This window comes from Solanum pennellii, chromosome 12, assembly GCF_001406875.1.
Source record: "Solanum pennellii chromosome 12, SPENNV200".
NCBI lineage: Eukaryota > Viridiplantae > Streptophyta > Magnoliopsida > Solanales > Solanaceae > Solanum > Solanum pennellii.
In genome coordinates, this window is record NC_028648.1 from 26,204,121 (window position 1) to 26,220,732 (window position 16,612).

A 16,612-nucleotide genomic window follows, 5' to 3' on the forward strand; every position below is an offset into this window, starting at 1 on the left:
CTTTTACACACATACCTCACTTTTTCTATGTGACAATAAGGATTCTTTGATGGAACTCCTAAGAATAAACCCCATAGGATTAGAATTTACATTAGGCTACTGGTCACCAAGAATGTGTGCCTAGGTGGCAAATGGGGTAGGACGCGAGGTCCATTGGACACAACAATGTTAACGTTGCCCGAATATTAATCATGAGGTCTTGGTGTTGGGGGATGCATCCTCAAAGAATTCTCCAAATCATCTTGAACATTGTTGTGTGCCTCAATGGGTAATGGAAGTTGACAAATTTCCTAATCACCTACATTGGTTGGGTTCTATTGATGTTCCATTCTATGTATTGTACAATTAATTTCATTATCGAATGGAATAAGTGGTTCTCCTAAACATTGTGTACTTGGAATACACTAAGGCTAGATTTTTAAGTGACAAAACAACAAGAAAAAAAGTAAAATAAGGAAATTTTTGACTAAATATCATTATTGTATTTAATGTTAATCTAAAAGTCACTTGCCACGGTAGCGGCGCCAAAATTTGATACACTCAAATAACACATCCATAAGGAAGTATAAGCATTTGAATCAAGTTAAGAACCTAAATAGTAGGTTGGGGTGGATCCCACGAGGAAAATGGTCTAGACTTAACTTTAACGTACAATTATGCCTACTTAGCTAAGCTTCGTTCAAAAAATAACTAGGTAAAAGGGGGATTTCGTGAAACAGGTTTCTTTGATACTTCTAAGTAAACAAGTATGCAAAAGTAAAGATTTAGTTTTTATCAATTTTTGAGATAAACTAGGGTGTATGTGTTCCCTACAGGTTCATTACTTCGTATTACTAGCAATAACAATTCTTCCATAGTGTGTTGCATGTAAAGTGATAAGTTAGGTATCTGTAAATCCTTAGTCGGGCATCTAGAGATTTTCACCCCATTCCTTAGTCCGGCTACGTGTTTATAAGCTACTATCCCTTACATGTACTTCATAATAAGCATCATAATCGACATATGTCTTAGGGCCCGTTTGGATGGGCTTAATAAAAGCAGCTTTAAAAAAGTACTTTTGAAAGTGCTGAAACTTATTTTTAAAATAAGCAGTTATGCGTTTGGATAAAAGTGCTGAAGTTGCTATGCCGAACGTGAAAAGAGAAAAATGGAAGAAAGAGATGTTAGGTTATGTGGGTAATTTGGAGATTGTATAAAAATATTAAGGGCAAAAAGATAAAAATGTGGTCAATTTAAAACAGCTTATAAGCTAAAAAAAAAAGCACCTCTACCCCAGCTTTTAACTTTTGGCTTAAAATAAGTTTTTTTAACTTAAAATAAGTTATTTTGAGTATTGCCAAACAGATAAATAAGTCAAAAACCAGCTTTTAAGTCAGTTTGACCAGCTTTTAAGCTGAGCCAAACAGGCTCTTAGTATTACTTCGCACCAATCGACACTAGACTATTCGATAGTATCCCACTAAATCTATGTTGATAATTCTTTTCCTATTACTACCTCCTTGGTCCGAAAATTAGAAACAAGATGAGTTCTAATGTTATCCACCATTAAAAAGACTTATAAGAGAATTAATTTATAAATACATGCAAGAACCTATTTAAAAATTGTTATTTAGATAGGTCTATTTTGTAATCATCCATGGTTCCTATAACCCTAGTTGTGGATTTAGTTACCCATGCAAGCAAGAAGACAAATCATGGTTGTTAAGAATTGGATCATGAACTTACTGTAACAATTTGACGAAAACCCACAAAATAAACTTGGAATTGCATGAAAATACTTGAAAACAAATATGAAAATTGACTTATTGAAAAAGTTTGCAAAAAAAATCTCCAAACAAAACAAGAACAATAATAGAAATGTATAACCCCAAAAATGAAGTTTAATTATAAAAACAAGTGTCCTAAATTAAAAGAAATTGAACTAAGGAAAGTTTTTCAAGAAATGCAGCTGTGATCGACGCCCCTATTGACAGACCATCGAGGAAGCGAAGGTCCATCGACTACCTCTATCAGTCGAGACTTACAATATTTTTTATCCATCATTTGGCAAATATTTTTTTTTCTTCAGATGGCATCACCTTTGAATCAATCGACGCACCAACAATAGGGTCTGTCAATTCCCTCCGTCGCTCCATCCTTAGAATTTCTCCAAATTCGGGTACAAGAACTATCTCTGTTCACATCGACGATTTAGCAATATAGCCCTTCAATCCAATATGTAGTTCCATACTTTATCAGATTTCCCTGAGTTTCTCCATCAGTCTTAACTACAATCGATGTCACCACCTATGGACCATCGATTGAACGATAGGCCATCGATGGCCTTCGTAGGTCACCTCTCTGGATTATTTTGCTGCTTCCTTCTGTGTTTTTATTATGGACATCTTTCCTGTAAACAAATACAAAAAACATATTAAAACCACTACAAAAAGTCTCTAGACATACACAAATCTTAAGATAAAAGCATTGAAATAACGACAAATCAACCATAAAAAACAAGTATCCTCTCCGTAGGATTGACCATTTGTTTAACCAACACCAAGGGGTAAATTAATTTTCAAAAATTGATTTGAGGTAGAGATATCACAAACTTAGGGTGAGAGGTGAAGAATACCTACACCGGATTTCCAAACTAGGCATGGTAAATAAGAGTTCCTAGTTATATCCATTAGTCTAACTAATCCCTCAACGACTTTTATGGACTTTATCAATAGAGTGTTCCTAAATTTCCTTGACTCATTTGTTATTGTGTTCATTGATGATATCTTTGTATATTCTATGTGTTAGGATGAGCATATGAATCATTTGATGATATTTTGCAAGTCCTCAAGGAACATTAACTCCTTGCTAAATATAGTAAATGTGAGTTTTGTGTTATACCAATTTCTTTTCTTGGTCCTATCATTTAAAGTAAGTGTATAGAGGTCAATCCGAAGAAAATTGAAGTGGTTAAGAATTATCCTGAACCATTGACTCCAACCGGTATTTGAAGTCCATTACCTATCCAATAACAACCTTAACCCAAAATAAAATTAAGTTGAATAGTCGGAAGCTTTTGGAAGGAGATTTGTAGAGTTTAGAGATATGCTTACCGCCGTCCGGTGTTGACCGTACTGGAGGGTAAAAAAAGGTTTGTAGTGTATTGTGACGTGTGTAGTAGGTTTGTGTTTTATCCTTATGAAACAGGGTAAGGTGATAGTATATACCTCTAGACGACAAAAGATGCATTACAAGAACTATCGAACTCATGATCTTGTATTAGCGGCTATAGTGTTTGCTTTTAAAATACAGAGACATTATTGTATAGTGTCCAGGTGGATGTGTTTACGGACAACAAGAGACTTCAATATGTGTTCACTCAAAATGAGTTGAATCTCCGACAAATAAGATGGTTCAAAGATTTTAAGGTTAACGACGTGAGTGTTCTCTACAACCCCGACAAGGCTAATATTTTTGTGGACGCTCAAAGTTGAATGCCAACGGGTACTGTAGCTCATGTTCCCGATGTAAGTAATAGTTAGTGAAAGATTTTAATAGATTTACCCCATTGGGTGTTAAGTTGGAAGACTCTCCAAAAGGAAATTCTATGGTTCATCATAATTCTTAGTCATATTTTGTGGTGGAGGTGAAGTCTATGTAACACCTTGATCTTCTTTTAATGGAATTAAAGGAATCGTTTCTTAGAATGTTAAAGGAGACATTTTCCCTAGAGGGGGGATGTGGTACTTAGATACTAATGCAGATTGTGTGTACCGGATGTGGATGGTCTAAGGGGACAAATTTTGAATGATACTCATGGTTCCTTACATTCTATTCATCTAGGTAACACCAAAATGTATCGCTATCTTCAAGAGGTCTATTGGTGGGATGTTTTGAAGAGGGATATAACAGAGTTTGTGACTAAATTTCTTAATTGTAAGCACGTCCAGGTCGAACATCAAAGACCAAGAGTATAAACTATAGTGATAGGTGTCCCTACTCGGAAGTGGGAAGATATCAATAATTATTTGGTAGTGGGTTTGCCTCGACTCGGAGGCAAAAACAATCAATATGGGTGATTGTTGATAGATTGACGAAATTTACCCACTTTATCCCCTCTAATCTACTCATTCCGCGAAGGAATATTCTAAGTTCTACCTTAATGAGATTATGAGTTTGCATAGGATTCCTTTGTCCATCATCTCGGATAGAGGTGCCCAATTCCTTTCTCGTTTTTGGAGATCTTTTAAAAAGGGGCTAGGTACTCATGTGAAACTTAGCAACACTTTTCGTCCTCAAACGGATCTCTAAGCGGAACGTATCATTCGAACCCTTGAATACATGTTAAGGTATTATGTTACTGACTTAAGTGGTAATTAGGAAAATCACCTACTGTTGCTAGAGTTCCCTTGCAATAATAGCTACCATTTGAATATTTCTATGGCACCATTCAAAACAGTCTAGGGTAGGAGATGTAGGTCCCCGTTTTGGTGGTTTGAAACACTCTATCTCTCTTTCGTCCTTAAATAATCTATGAAGCTTTGGATAAGATTAGGATGATAAAGGATAGGTTTAAAACCGCCTATAGTTGGCAAAAATCTTATGCCGCCAATCTAAGGAGAGACCTTGAGTTTGAAGTAGGTGATTGGGTCTATAAGAAGATTTCACCCGTGAAAGGGATGATGAGGTTTTGTTAAAAAAGGGGGAAGCTTAGTCCCCGGTATATGTGCCCTGATGCGGTATTGAAATAGGCCGGCAAGTTGCTTATGAGTTTAAATTACCCAGTTAATTATCCCCGGTTCCCTCGGTATTTCATGTATCTATACTTATGAAAAGTATAGGAGACCAGGTATCCATCTCCATATTGAAGGGATAAGAGTGAATTAGAACCTTTGTTATGAAGAGGTTCCGATTGAGATCCTAGATCGTCAATTCAAAAGTTGAGGGATAAAGAGGGTACCTCCGTAAAAGTTCTACGGATAAACCATCTAGTTGATGGTGTAACATGGGAGGCCGATAACGACATGAACTTTCATTTTCCTCATCTCTCTCCTCTTACTCCTAGTCCAATTGTAGATTAGTAGTGTCTTTTAAAATAAAAATCATGACTAATGCGAACTTGGCGTATTTTTTTAATGATCTTTGTAAAAGTTCATGCTAAAATCAGTTTTCATGAAAAATGCTCTCCTGTTTAACTTGCAATCATAGATGTGTATAGTGTATTCATTAGATTTGTAGTGAGCATGCTAATTGCATAGTAACTCTTGATGTTTATGTTAAGCTCGTGTTGATATTGAGAAGGTAGATCCTCATTATGTGATATGAAATGTTGATATCTTATATGTGGTAAATTGTTAATTCAGTTTCTATTTGTAATGTCATGATTACTCCTATTAGCTGTGACTCATGATTATTATTTTTTATATTAGTGTTATAGGTTTGGCTGCTAGTATTGAGTCTTTTTCTCTCCCAATACATAATAAATTAGGTGTCATTCGGGGATTAATGTTCCCAAGGGAGGGATAATATAAAAGTTCATAAGTCCACGACTTATTCTAGATACTCACTTGATAAACTAAGACTCAAAATAGTGTTTATAAGCTTAAATAAAGTTAATGAACTGTATAAGGAAGTGTTAGAATCAAAACATCAAGCGACGACCATGACATTTGGAGATTTAAGAAAATGAACTAGTGAGCCTTGGTTTGTTTCAAGAGTTATAAAGAGACAGAAAAAGGTAAAATTTTATAAAATGTTTTGGAATGCATATTAGAGTGTGTTTAGGGTCGAAACGTCTGGGTAAGACTCTCGAGGGACCACACTAAGGGTTCTTGAAGAGGACCCCAACATTGGACCCTAAAAGCTATCATCTGACAGTGGGCATAAGCGAACCAAACGACGAGCAGCCAATGGGACAACGTTCCATAGATGGTGCTTGTGGGTTGGTACTTATCCAAATTCAAAAATGTCCCTTAAGGGTAGTCTCTGAACCAAACCACACTTGGCCACATCAAAAGTTAGTCGTCGTTGGACTTGACTTCATTTCTAAATTTACTTAAATTAGGGGAGTTAAGGAAATTAGTTAATATATTCATTAAGGGTTAAGGTCGGTTAGATTGAGTTTGTTTAGGACTATAAAAGGGGTTATAACAGATTTAACAAACCTAACACCCCAGAATTTCCCAATCCTAATTATCTCTCACTTCTCTCTACTTTGTCACAGTACACAAACACCCCCATTGAAAACCAAGGTTAAAGCTTAATTAGGGATTCAGTAATTAAGTTTTCTTCCAATATTATTCAAGGATTAGTTAGGTATGTAAATATTCACTCTTGGGACTCCTTTCCCAATAGGTTCTTCAAAATTGGGTTTTCAAAGATGTCTAAAATTATGGTTTTCATCCAATTTCATAAGTTACCTTTCAAATAGATTTAATGTTGTATTTTATTGAATAATATTCAGATATTATGATTTTTTATTGGTTAATTTTTTTATTTTCTTAGACTTTGACCTAGTTTCTCTAAAAGGATCCATGATTGTCCCTTTTCTCTAACACTAGGTTATGAATTAGGTTAATTGGTTATTACGGATGACGTAAGTTATTGAGTTCTTATATAATTTACAATTATATGGTGATGATGGTTGAAGTTATGGATAAATATTGTGTAATTGATGGTGAAGTCTTTAAGTAGATTCTTTGTAGCCATTGGTAAGACTTTTGAGATCATGATTTCCCTACTTCAATTATAATGGTTTATTCTTGATGTTGTTGTTCACATGAAATATTTTTTATGTCAATATAATAGTAAGATGATTATATGATGAATGTGATGGCATTTTATGAGTATTTTGAATTGTGATATCTTGATAGGGGTCTGATCATGCAACGTTTAAAGAGATTCTCTTGTGTGCCTTATTATGATATGACTATGATATGATGATTTCACTAATGATGGGTTCTAATGAAAGGAAGTTTTCATTCTATACCTAATGAATTATGGTCATGGTTATATAAGGGGTTAATCCTTAGGGCCTACATAGTAATCTAATTACTAAGAATGGCTTCAACATTTTTCAAAAAGAGACTTTAGCTTGGCACCGAGCGAACTAGATATGACAGGTGTCCCTTCCCAATGTGGAAACGTAGGTTCATAATGGTTATCATGATATGGAGACTACAATGCAAATGTGAATAAAGAGTGTTTCCAATACTAATATCTCAGTACCTTAACTATGTGGGGCACGAATGAATACTAGCCAGTGTGTCAACCTAGAATGTTATGTTCATGTTTGGTTCTAATTTGACAAATAGAGTACCCTCTTTTAGTTTAGGTACCTATGACGTTGGATTCAATTTTTAGCTTACATGGTCTATTGTCAGTTAACGCGTTTATTCCCATAAGTAAAATAAAGGAATGAATGTAATAAAGATGGGCACTAACTAGGGTGACTTTAGGTGTTCTACTTTTTATAGTAAACGGTGTGGGACTTTATATATGCATTGCACAATTTGAGCTTGAGGGGATTCCTAGGATGATGTTCTTATGGTCTTATGTTATGAATGAAATGCATAATTTTGACTTAACATGATGTTGACTTCGTTGATGAACATGATATTGGTCTAAATTACAATGTACGATGATTAAATGCATTATATAAGTTTCGTGAAATATAGGCATTGCTTCTGTTCCGTTTTCTAGTTTACTTTATTATGTGGGGTAATGGGACTTCACATGAGCATTGAACTCATATTCTTGGGTTGTGACTGACAGTAAGGGTCTCGTATGCTTTCACTATGTGAATTCTATGATATGAAATGTTTATATGGATTTATGATGATGTTGTTCTTGTATATGGATATGAATATACCTTCTGATGTTATGACTATTGACTTGTATATATATTCTTGTATGTCTGCATAAAGGCTTTTAAAGTGACTTAGCAAGGTTTTGAACAAAATATCCCTTTTTTCATGATTTCATTTGTTTTTCTTGCATATGTTTCCATAATTAGTACATGTGGATTGTACTAACCCATATTTTATATTTCTACAATTACGTACGTTCAAGACATTGAAAAGTTCAAGCCAATTACATCGAAGACTTGGATTTGTTCCCTAGTTGTTGGTGAGTCCTCTTGATCGAGGATGATGCCACCTTTCTAGCTTCACTAGTATTGAATATGTCTTAGACAATTGTTCTTTCGTTTGTCTTTTGAGACATTCATGTAAGCCTATATATGGAATATTTTACTAGTGTAACGGCTATGCCTAAATCTTATATTTCTAAAATAGATGATTTATGTGTGAGAAAATATTATACTACTTTAATGAATTTACTATATTTCTTAAATGAGAAGTGTATTTACCCTTCATAAATGAGAAGTCTATGTAAACTTCATAGATGGTAAATGAGAATTCTATGTTTACTTCATTATGTACAAGTTCTAAATTTTCAATTTTATTATCTACCAATGATATGTCATGATTTATGCTAAGAGCTAGTCTAAGGCCTATTCGAGGATGAAGGCGACAATTACAACTAGAAGGTTCTCCCCGGTAATTAGAAGACTTCATACTTTCATTCATTTATACATGTCCATCGTAACACCCTAAAAAGTAACTAGGATAAAATAGAGACTAAGATGTGTATCATGAGTTTGGAAGGTCTTAAAATGATCAATACAAGTTCAATAAGTCAGTTTAAGGCGTTTGGAAGAGTTTTGAAGTGAAACGTCCAAGACGTCCCAAACTTTTCTAAGTTGAACTGATGTGTGGTCGTGTTTTCTAGTTGAGTTTTGGGGTATGGTATGAAGGTGGAATTGAGTATCGATTGTTTCTATTTATATATTTACTTGTAAAGGGTCTAAACGTCCGAGAACAACAACCCAAAGATCAGCCAAAGGGTCCTTGAGAATGACCCTAACATTGGCTAAGGAAGCTACCGAGGCTGCCAAGAATTCTAGCCAGGGTTCATGCATGAAAGGATTTGAATCAATGTTTTATGATAGAATTAATCTTAATTGAATGTTTTTAGATCAAATTTCATATGAACCCATGTATTATATGAATTCCTATTTTTGGATCTAATATGGGTGATTGATCATGACTTGGTATTAGTTAAGTCTTGTGTAGATTGCATTGCGCTATTGAATTATGTATATATCATTAAAGAACTGTATATAGGCTGCCTTAATTTGATGATATTCGTATTATATATTGTTGGATCATTTATATATTTGAAGTGTTTGTTTAGAATCGTGTATATGGCTATTGTAAGAGCCTTTGTGAAGTGAATTCATCGAAAAGACTAAGGAATGGTGGTGTTGATGATGGGAAGGTTGTTAGTTGACAGAATGTCTTTTATATTGTTTAGAATTGGTATTGAATTGTATTGATTGGTGTGGTCCATTTAATGGTGGAGGTGTTTATGTGGTATAATTGTGAAGAATATGGCCTTGTCGGCATTATTATGTGAATTGTAATGTTATCATGTTATAGCTTGTATAGGTTATCCATGTGAAGGATTATATTGCTTATGTGAATATGCAATGTGAAAGCATGATTTCTCTTAATTGGTTATATGTTAATAGGATACACTACGGTGATGTACCTATAGATGACGCTACTCTATTTTGTTAGGCGGACTTAGTTGTTTCCTACATGGTACTTGAAATATATGGAATATGTGCTATGATGATGATGTGTGTGTCTTGATTTGTAGAACTATGTCCCTCTACTTGATACATAAAAAAATTCAAATGTGAATTCTTGACTTAGTAGGCTTAAGCACCTTTATTATGTATGTGTACGAATAATTGATATATGACCTTGAACATGTAAATAAGGTCAATGAATTGGAACCTTCAATGCAGGAAGAAGGTTATAAAGTCCTTGAATTTTAAATCCGTAATGTTATCCTTCTTGTGTGAATGATAGAGTTAGGGATAGGTTGGCTTGAACGACATGAAACTATCTCTATGGAAGTTATTAAGATATCCTTATAACCATTGAGTGGCATATCTAGTGGACCCATCCTTGGTAGGTGTATTATGATTTTTGTAAGACTAAAACTAATATAGTACCTTTTCATATGCCTCTTGTAACAACCAGCGAGCACCCCCTTAGACGTAACTAGTGTCGTCGTCCTCGGAGATGACTAACATAAGCCTTTTAGCATTCGTCATATCATTTCATAAGTTAAAATACGGAAAAATTAAAACTTTTCTTGCATATTGAGGTTCACATAGACCTCTCACTTGCTAAACATAAATACATGTGGAGTTTACTTAGACTTCTCACATAGGAAGCTTCCATAGGCTTCTCGTTTCAGACAATATACAAAACACATAAGAATAAATCTATAATATTATCTCACATTAAACAATCTAAAACGATGTAAAACATCCAGGCATAGTTCTTAATAAACATTCATATTTTCCACATCGGGCTTACAACATTATCTTCAACAATAGGAGAGAAATGAATGCCTTTAGACTATAACAATACTAGTAAAGTAAGACACATGGAACCATCCTCAACACTAGTGGACCTACCAAAACTTGGGGAAAAGTCCAACTCTTTTCAAGAGACATTGATACCTGAATGGCCCGAACCTACATTGTTTGGGGAAAAGGGAAAGAATATTGGTTAGTACATTCAGTTGTACTAGGTATGGAAACATATGCACATATAAGCTTTGAAATCATGTTTAAAAGAGACATTTTGTTCAATGTCATGCTAAATCATTTTGAAAAGATTTTATGCACAATTAGGAACACATATAAGCCATTAGTCACAACATCACTCAATACAAGTCCATATCAAACATAAGACCAATATCATGATAATGTCAACTCAACATGGATACTATCAACATAAGATCATATCAACATGAATAGTAGCATATAAAGATCACATAATCAAAAGAACTCTAACATAATGTCATAACAACAAATATGTAGAAGAGTTTATATCATCATAACTTATAAGACTCTTACAAACAATCCCATCACAAGCATACAAGTGCAATACTCGTGTGAAGTCCCATAACTCCACACAATCAAGTAAACTAGGAAAGAGATCATACGTAATGCCTAACTTCATATAACATAGAATCATGATTACTCATCATCATATATAAGAATGTAGACCAATAACATGTTGATAAGTGAAACTAGCATCATATAAAGTCATCAACATGTAAATTCAACATACGCATATCATTGACTTTATAATAACATAAGAACAACTGCATGGATACCCTCAAGGTCAACTAGTGCAATTTATAGATAGAGTCCCATACCCCTCCCTACCTAAACTAGCAAGAACCCCTTAAATCACCTTAGTTAGAATTCACTTATTACTTTTATTTTACTTTCGGGAACAATCACCTTAACCGACAATAGACCATGTGAACTAAGCATGGATTCAGTGTCATGAAACCCTACTATGAAAGAAGGTGGTCTAGGAGACATGTGTTGGACTCTCTTGATGCACAATTTATTATAGTCACTACGTCATGAGAACCCTTGGTGAATCTCCCTTCTATGGGGGAGTTAACACCTTTCATTGTCAAGTTCACTCGGTGCTAAGCTAATGTCCCTTTTTGGAATGTCATTAAAGGTAATTATTTAACAATGATCATTTAATTTAGGTCATAGGAGACAAACCCTTTTGTATTTCATATCATTTAGCTCATTAGGCATAAGATGAGAACTTTTTTTAATCCCACACCCAACATTAGTGAGATTGACATATCATTATCTTATCATCTAAGGCACACAAGAGAAACCATTTTCAAACTCTCATTATCATATCCTCAACATGATTTTATAATAAACATAATCATATCATTACATTATCATAGTAATCATGTTACGAACCGAGAATATACCCTTAAAGATAGAGCACTCCTACTTCGCTACACGGCATCGTCGACCTCTCGGCGGTCTAAGACAAGCCCTTAGACATCATTTATTGCATAATCATTAAATAGCAGAAAACTTAAATCTTTTCATAGCACATCATACGATAGAAAAAAACACTTAATTTCAATATAGAAAATCATAATACATAGTTAGACTCTAAGTGTCTTCGCCTTCTTAGACGCAACACAAATTGAGTAGAATATGGACACGACTATTAAAAGCATAAAATAATATCTAAGCTATTAGATCAACTTAAAGAAACATCTTTACTTAGACAACCTTGAATTATAAGTGTTCCTTTACTTGAACTTATGAGATCTATCAAATCTCTTCATTTAGGAGACATCAGCACCTACATATTGTGTAAAAAGATGAAGAAGAATGGTATTAGTAGAAGATGCACTAATAATGGCAACCATACAAAAAAATGCATTAAAATAGGACATTTCATTTGAAATCATGCAACATGTCTTTTCAGTAAACTTCATGAACATAAGCACATATAATCTCAATATAATCCACATACATCATATGTACATGGATACTAATCATAATAGCACATAAATCCATTTATCATACTCTGAGGCATATTAAATACATACAATGTATTACTTCTCTTTTTATTTTACTTAATTCCTTAAGTAACCTTAAAGTGTAGTTAGTACAATGTACCACCTTGAGGTCACCTTACAATAGCCTTTAATATATATGTTTCATAAACACAACCACATAGATTCACCAAGTCATAAGCACATCATAGACATCAAAATCACATTAAGACCATCACCTACGACACCTACTAAGTCACACTAGTGCAATGTGTAGGTCACATCCATAGTACTACTTCGACCAAGTCTACCAAACAAGTCACCCTGGACTTGGAATATCATACTTAAAAAGTCATAACACTTCCATATATAACTAAACATAAGGCCACATACTTCATAGAATCATATAACGGCTAATACTTTAATACAACATTAGTCAGAAACCATTTATTTCATATCATATGTAAACAACCCCTATAACTCCTTCACAAGATTTCTTGTGCAATATACATATGAAGTCACATATACTAGGTAAACTTAATTAGAAATCATAAGTGCAACTCAAATGCATAGTAATTATTCATGTCTTAACATAGAAAATTCACTTAGAATTCATTCATACGAGTCATACATAAGATAAGTCTTTACTTAAGAAGAGGCTCCAATCCTTTCCTTTCTTGAAGTCATCTAGTTCAATAAATAGATGGGGTCCATAGTCCTACCTATGCTAAGTGCACTTCTCAAGGAATTTAGATTAGAACTGATGTTCTTATGTTAGTTAATTTATTAACCTTCAGGAGACATAGCCATAACCGACATAGACCATGTGAGCTACATGGAATCCGTTGTTATACTCCCACACCGAAAAGAGAGGGTACTACTTACCAAGGTAGGACCTTCATTCGAAATAGCTATTTTAGTGGATCTACTAAGGTAAAACCTACGTGGGCACATAGTTATGGAACAAGGACATTCCTTCTAGAAACCTTGAATGTCAAACGTGGAGGTTTCCATCTCATGAGACAACATCTAGGTTTTGAACCTGGACTTGCTAACGTGAAGGTTCTTTTTACGGGAAGCAGGACTTACTAATGTGAACCTACAACTTTCATTTGTCTTGTTCACTTGGTGCATGCTTAAATTCCCTTTTAAAAGATCATTAAGCCTTTAGATAACATTATTTCATAAAGATTAAGCCTTAGGGACTTACTACCTCATATATCATATAATTTACAGGTATCTAAGATGAGAATGTCCTTTCATCATAGAATCTACATCATGTGAGAATGTCCTTTCATCATAGAATCTACATCATGTGAGAATGTCCTTGCACAAAATCATATCATATTCATACTATAGACTAGTTTATAGTATAATTGAATAATAACTTCCAAGAGACTCACTTATTCATTAGACCACCATTACATAATTCATACATATATATGTGTGTGTACATATATGTGAGATTTACCTTAACATAAACATCTCTAGGCACACATGTTCATAAATTTATTAATCATATACTTTACATGCATAGAAATTGGTAATGATGCATAGGAGAACTATCATTTCCTTAGTCATCATGAATTTATCGTACTCATAGATATGCATGAAGTGTGTGTCTGTACATTGGTCAATATGATCACATAATGGCTATCACATATCATTGACGAAACTACCCACTAAAGATGACAACAAATGTACAACATTCCTCAAGTCTAATGTCATACACACATATATAGCATTAAGGACTATTGACTACACGAACTCACATTACACCATAGAAGACAAGAGCATATTATACATTAGAATAAATGACTCCTAGAATAATTTTATCACTAGTTCATATAGGGATTTCATAGGTTAGGATCATGCTACAAAATTAGGATCATGCTATCACAATATTAATCATCATTAGACATATAGACCACACCTAACCCTAACATGATCATCACACTTATTCATATAACATCATCTCCACAACTAAGTCATACAAGTAGTATGGAATACTATTCATTAACTTCACATGAAATCAATTCACTTACATATGATATTAGAATAAAGGATACATCCTTAAAATTCCTAAAAATTGCAATTATCAGATAAATTCAATGTGCATCTAATCACTTCAAAGACATGATCATATCACGTAAAAATGTACAAGAATGTAAACACCGCCACCATAAGTGGACCATAACAATCATCACAATTCAATGTACAATCTAAGCTAATAAGATGGAATATAGGTAAACTTACTAAATCTCAATGATAATGATCATATTTGATCATTACTCCAAATTCATATTCAATCGACATATATAGTAATAGTAAGAAGCAATTCAATACAATCTAATCACAATTCTATAAATATGAAATAAATATCAGAAGACCCACATTATAGGCCAATTGGAGAAATTAGTAAGATCATGGCTTCTAAATGAAATTGGATTTTAACTAATTAATAAAACAGTAATCAGCATAAATATACCGTTAGAATGACTTTGAAATTAATTTGACAATGAACCCATGGCTTGATTTAAAATTATGAATTTTCGTCTTTCAATAACATTTTAGAATAATTGATTTAACTCCTTAGATGAATGGAGTAACTAAGGATGTAGGATAACCATACCTTATTGATGGATGAACCATGAAGAATTGGAGAAGAAGCCACAGAAATTGAGCCCCTAGCTTTATGTTGAGTTTTGGTCTTCCATGGAGGTTTTATGTGAATTTAAAATAGATAAGAGTTTTGGGGTTTTGATTTTTCCTTATTGGGTGTTGGGGTTTTTGATTTGGGAAGGGGTTAAATAGGTATTAAAAGTAGTTTGCAAACGTCACCCAAAGTTACTAAAACACCCCCATACATATTTGGACTTTTAGAAATGTGAAACTCAACTTTTATTTTAGTAATCTTCGCCATGGAACAAGTTCGCAATGCGGAGCTGTTCGTGCTTGAATTTTTTGAAAATAACTTCTAGGGAAGTTGAGTCTGTGTTGTGTCCATGTCGCGGAAATTTTTATTACCTCTGGACGACCAAGTCCACTACATGGACATATTTCACCAAGGAAAAAAAGTTGCTTCCTTGGGCAGATTGTTGGCCAATGGTTGGGTCCGCTTCAAGGAGCCTTTTGTTGGTCCTTGGGGAGTTTGGCATGGACCTTTCAAAATACTCTAGTATACATGTTAGTAACCGCTAATATTAATTTTAACTCCAAACAACACATAAAACAATACGAAACACACTATAACACTCATGCACGTTTCAAGTCAAATTTTTTGAATGTTTTGGACATTCTTGGACTTTTGACCTCGAAACTCTTCAAAACTTAACACACTGCCTTTTAACACTATAATTAGTCATTTACGGACTTAATAAACTCATAACAAAAATGTTAGTCTCTAATTCAACCCATCTCATTTTGAGGGTGTAACACATCATATCGTATCATCCTAATTTAATCACATATAATACATCAATTGCATCACATCATCACTAATTGAAATCCATCAATATTGAAGTAAAAAATTCAAGATCACAATGTCTTATATATTCTCTATGGCCGTCATAAAAAATCTCACACTCAAATCATCACAATTATCCAATAATCCCACTCATCATCGTAATAATAATATAGTGAATTTAACAATAACATAATCAATTCTAATAACCGTAATCATCTACAAGTCCAATTCATAATTTTTGGTAGGGTAAAGTGTCCAATTATTCACAAACTATGTCAATGATCAAGAACTAACACAATTAACCATTAAAAAATAATATCTTATCATTGAAAATCAAAGGAAATCAACAACAATTCTATTTGAAAGATCAGTTTAGAAATACGAAGGAAACCCATGTTTTTGACAACTTTTGCAATCAATTTGAAGGAGCCTCTTGGGGGAAGAGATCCAAGAGTGAAGAGTTACCATACCTGAACAATCATTTAATATTGATGGAGATAGAGAAGAATTGTTTCATCCCTAATTCCGTTGAACCTTGTATTCAATGGTGTTCTTTGGATAGAGAGAAAAGTAGAGAGAATGTAAAGAGAATTTTGAGTTTGGGAACTGTAGGTTGTTGGGTTAGTTTAATTAGGTTTATATCATCTAAAGCCCCTTAACTAACTTAATTACACACCCCTTAACCCTTAA